Below are 5987 nucleotides of genomic sequence, written 5' to 3' on the forward strand. Positions count from 1 at the left end.
TGGCCGCAAAACGTGATTAAGTGAAAATGAAAATATATGGAAATTTTCGCCTAAAAATTTACCTTTCGGGCTCGATAGCGGCTAAAAACGGTTGGTCGTAGCTCAAAACAAATTTTTAAAAGGATTTAAGAAATTGCGTGATCTACAAAAAATGCTCAGTAAACATTTTGCCCTATCCTCAACGGTTTGGCTGCATAACGCGTTTTTAAAGTATTGATTTTTTTAAGTTTTACGTGATATTTTTAAACTGCCCAGTGCAGCCTTTTTGTCCTAAGCTCTGTACTTCCCTAAATTATAGGTCGTAGCTTAGATCTGATGCATAATCGAAGAAGAAAAATCAAATTTACGACAAGAAAGGTCCAGTCACTTTTTTGTCGTATCTCAAACGGTTAAGCCACAAAATGCCATTAAACTCAAAACTTTGATTAAAAACTGAAATATTCAATAAAATGGGTTCCAATTTAATTCCGAATTCCGCTTATCCCCGAATCTGGCCAACACCCGAAAGGTGGCTGGGGTGTGTCATTAACCCCCGGTAACATTAATCCCCCCCCGGGATTTCCTGGTATGACCACAGATAATCTCCTGAATAAATTAAACCCCCTGATGTGTTAACCCCCCCGGTAACATTAAACCCTCCCAGGGAATATAACTGGCTTGACCTCATGTCCGAATTTTACCAATCACCAAATCTCATAACCCCCCCGGGGAAGTTCCTGGTATGAACCAGATAACCCCTGGTGTCTTATCCCCCGGTAATGTGAACCCCCCCCCCCCCCTGGGAATGTTCTGGCATGACCTCATGTCCGAATTTTACCAATCACCAAATCTCTTAACCCCCTTGGGAAGTTCCTGGTATCATAACCCTGATGTCTTAACTCCCAAGTAACATTAACCCCCCCCCCCCAGGGACTTTCCTGGCATGGACCTCATGTCCGAATTTTAACAATCACCAAATCTCCTCTTATCCCCGAATTTGCAAGCGTAAATTTAACCGCTCATCCCCGAGTTTGCAAGCGTACATCATGGGGGCCTGGGGGCGTAGCCCCCAGCGAGCCGAAGGCGAGTTATACATATACAATCAAAGGTAATACCTACTGCAGTGTTGTTGAATAACGATATCAACATTAAATTACTTACTTTACATTTGTAAAACTATTACACTTATATTTTATCTTAAACATAAGTTTCTTATACCTTGTAATAGACTGAAATAAGAAACCAATAGCAAGAATATTACGAACACGTTATAAACATCGGAAATGGAACTAGAGCAGAGAAGGGTTGACGCCCGTGGCACTGCCCCACCCGTATAATAGACTAGGGCTTGTGTCAACACTGATGCTACACATGCTGAGGTGATAAGCACACCCATCCCTGGCATGTATACACTGATATACATCAGAGTCAGCATATATAAAAGGATCATGAGTTCTAATAAAGTAAAAAAGTCTACTTCTTGCAGGAAGGAAATCCTTAAGAAATGTATACAACATTTCATTAATCATTTATTTATTTCTTTGATTTCCATGTATAACATTTTTGTTTTTGAGTTGTTGAAGTCTTGTTTACTAGACTGTAGTCTGGGAAAGAACGGCGGGTTAAAGTATGTTAGTGTCGAAATGCCACATCACAATGACAAGGAAGCCAATCAGTCTTGAGTAACTAAAAATTCTTGAACATAAATATTGAACAATCAAATATTTACAGTTCATTAGTTGTTTTTTATTCGTCACTACCTAAATCTAGAGTAACATTTGTACGGTATCTATTTCTTTCTTATCAGCAATACCCTAATAATTAATTTATTATAAAATTCAAATATAAATACATAGTTCAGTCCGTTTGATTTACTTCAGCCGTCAAATCAGAGTTTAAGATTACCAATAGCTGTATAGAGTCTGTTAAATTTGGATTATAAAACATAAATATTATCATTAAAATATGTGTGTATATATCATTGTGGTTACATTGATTAAACATATGATTAGGCTGACATAAAATAATATTTACACAGAACAGTCCATTATATTTAACAGGCTCTTTCAAAGAATATTTTACAACTTTGGATACCATGATGGGATATTTTACTATTTTATGGACTATTGGGGCGTAGTTCTGAAGGAATTTTGAAATAAGAATAGATCCTATATTCATACCAGGGACCCTAAGAATGTCCATTCAATATTTCAGTACAAACAGTAGAAAAGTTCACGCGTGAAAGCAAAGCAAGCAAACAAAAGGACTTTCACATCTATAATACATAAATGGTAGTTACCCGCGACTTCTAACGCAATGTCGTAGGCTTTGCATGTGTATTGTAAACTGTTTAGTGTCAGTAAAATTTGGATTATAAAACATAACTATTATCATTAACGTAGTGGTTAAATTAATTAAAAAATGGGTGTGCTCTCATAGTACAATGTTTAAAGAAAACATATGAATACTTTTAACAGGCTTTTTCAAATAATATGCTATAATTTTGGAGATAAAACTGAGTTTTTATGTTACTTTCGAGACCAGTGGGACCTATCCTAGAGAGGTTTTTGAAATATGAAGAGGCCTATATTCATACCAAAACCGCTAAGAATGTCCATTTAAAATTTCAGTACAATCGGTCGAATAGTGTACGTGCGAAAAGAAAATTGGGAACTAATAATATTATTAGGATTAGGTATAGGTCAAATAAATCTCTACTTTTTGTTGACATATTATTATAATTAATTTTACTAATAATGTTTGCTATCCTTTAAATTTTTATAGCCTGCAGAATTCCTTGTAACAAAATCAATTACAAACCTATACAATAATTACTTAATTCAATAATTGTTTTTACTTCATATAACACAGTAATCGCGAGATATAATACGCTTGTGGTTCGATGTTTTTATTTTTGTGTAAATAATATATTGTTTTAGCATGGAATAATTTGCTGCAGTATTGGCTGAGCAGTAGCAAAGCCTATCACTCGACTTGTAAAAAAACAATGTATATCTGTCTGGTTTGTCCACATGCCTTGTTAAAAAAAGAAGTGACCCATATAGTCCTTAAAATTTGCATGAAGCTTCATTCGTATAGACGGAATGTCGAGTTCGATGAAGGTGCATGGAATATGGCTCAACGTTAGCAAAGCTAATAACTCAGGGTAATATTCCGAAAATGTAATTGCTCTATAAACTTGAACTTTTTATAATTTGTTTAGTTATCACTAAGGATTCTCTAGCAAATTTCCGCTTCTGCCTGACTATTTACTGGATATCTCGAGACGAATTGGGCTATGGACTGTGCATATAACGTCATTTCTATAATGCCAACATTGGGTTTGATATAATATGAGAGAGTATTGTCTTCCTAGCCTCTCTTACTTCCAAAGCGCCTACTATACCTTCTCACGGGACCTCGACAGGAGTTAGCCTCTATCTCTAACCTCACCAATACTGACTACCCTGTCACTCCAGAAGCAAAGCGAAAGCTCTGTTAGAATCAAGAGCAATTACGAGTTTCCTCGTCTTATGGTTTTAAGTAAACAAAATAATCTTTGTTTAAATGTATGCTTACCTTACCAAGAAAAATCGAGGCCCTTTAATTGGTACTTTTTCGTGTTAGAGTAGTAAACAACAAGACCACAATGCATCCTGTAATAATCGATGACTGATCAAAATCCACAATTTTTTAATGATATATAAAATAGAATGGCACCTTACGTATAAAAAATACAGTTTTATATCTCGAGTTCTAAAGAATCGAAAAATTTTAAATTGTATGACAGATTAAAAACATTTAATTAGTTAATGTTTGATAATCTGCTGCATGGCGTTGACATAGTTGCTTTACAACTTCGCACTTAGCTGAGATAATGTACACCACCATTGCGATGCCACAAACAGACCATGTTTATGATTAGCCAGTGCTCGAGAGCTCATGCATCACTGAAAGTGGATATCCGTGTTCTGATTATTTAACTCAGATTACGCTATCACAGTAGTAATTAACATTTGGTAATTGGTAATTTGTGTTATGAGTATGCTTGTTGATATGTGCTTTGCATTGTATATATGTAGTTAACTGTCTGTATATGATGTGTATGCATTGTAGATAACTGTATTATATTTCCTCATTCATAAAAAATTATTATTTAACTAAAAAGTGTATTTATAATGAACTTTTAGTTAATTTTACAATAAAATATAACATTATTCAACGTTATTTTGAGTCGGACATTACACATTCTGTATTGTGTATTATTTAGGATAAGAAAAATTGCTAGAGTTCTCTAATGAACACTTCTATCCGTACGCTTGTTAAAGTGCGTGCATTCACGTTTATGTTTAAATCTGGATTAAAAAGGAAATCTGAATTCGTAACACTTAGGCAATGCGACCAGTTATCATGACTATTCTCAAAGTTTCCTGTTCAAAAAGTGTCGTAAATATTCCAGCACAACCTAAGTTTTTTATATTTTTTTCCTCATTTTTAATACATCTTAAATCATGAAATATTTTGGCATCATTTTTGAGAACCATCTGGAGTCAACACATTTAGACGAAAACTGAACGAACCAACAATACATAGGCTGCAGGTGTGTGAAGTGGACGGACCATCCTGTGCTTGGCTGAAGATAAACTAAAAACTACAAACCAATCGATGTGATTAATCTGCGATCAATATGACGTCTTTATAAAGACTGCTAATTTTTCGATAATCTACTTCATTGTGGTTATGTAACTATGTTCTATTATGTAAATTCATGTATTTTTAATATCTTGGTGAGCTGTGCGCCTAATGTGTTCACGAACTCGTGTTACCACTTAGTAAACAATGCGTTAAAATTATTGTCAAGTATGAGCCACAGACTATGTGACATTTCTCACTCTTCAAATGTACAGAATGAAATTGTGTTCTATTCTCTATATTGTATGTAATTTGTATATTATGTACTGTTTTAGCAGACAAAAAAGCATCTATTTGTAATTATATAACTTCATAAGCCTAATCAATTGCATTTATTAATTCTACATAGGCTACTAAAACAGTATCTGCACAATTGTGAATATCATTCGTCATTACAACCTATTAAAAGAGGTAAAGACTTTGTGCAAAATTTACATTTTTCCTGGGGAAGCCTCCAAATTTCGCCTTGACGCCTCAAATTTTTTCTTGGCTACGTGCTTTCCTGGTACAATCGTTCATTTTCTCCTTTTTGTGCATTATTAGGTATCAAGATATATTTCGGCTGTAAAAATTAATGAATCTCTACGGAATACGAGTTTCTAATTTATATGAGAGCAAAAGTTTAGTTTGTGTGAAAATGGTTTTGAATCTGTTCAAAGTTAAAGAAAACACTGAAGTGAAATTTGAAAATGGCATTTGTTGTTATTTACAAGTTTATAATTATATAACGTAATGTTGTAGTGTTTGTACAATTAGTTTATTGATAATCTGGAGCGATTCCTAATCATTTAATACATGTATTAAATAAGGTTTAAATGTATTGTAAAAAAAATTTTAAAATAGAATAGAATTAGAATAAATGAAAAAGTAGTTTATTTTTTAATCCACATGCTACTACACTTGTTTACATCCAGTTCCCACAACTCAATTGAACCAATCACGCACTGCTAACAAACAATTGGACCCAGTAAATTAAACGCTTCTGCAAACGTGAAACTTTCCAGTGTTACTTCACCAATCAATCAGTTTTATAGAAATCAATTCTGCTTTATTGATTGGGTATGTCGGCCTTCAAATTGGAGTCACACGCTGATATTCGAAAGTGTTTTGTCTTTTGTCCTTCTCAATTTCCAGTGACGAAATCTAACCCACTTTCATCTGCAGTCTAAGAAAAGTATTATTCAAGTTGAAAGAAATCGCAATTCAATATTTCAGTCGCCTGAGCCTTTGTAATGTAATATCTTCAAAGAAGAGGCAACAATAGACTTGGTTAATAATTCCAACTTAAAGCCTTCTTACCTTTCAAACGAATCTGG

This window comes from Homalodisca vitripennis, chromosome 3, assembly GCF_021130785.1.
Source record: "Homalodisca vitripennis isolate AUS2020 chromosome 3, UT_GWSS_2.1, whole genome shotgun sequence".
Lineage (NCBI taxonomy): Eukaryota > Metazoa > Arthropoda > Insecta > Hemiptera > Cicadellidae > Homalodisca > Homalodisca vitripennis.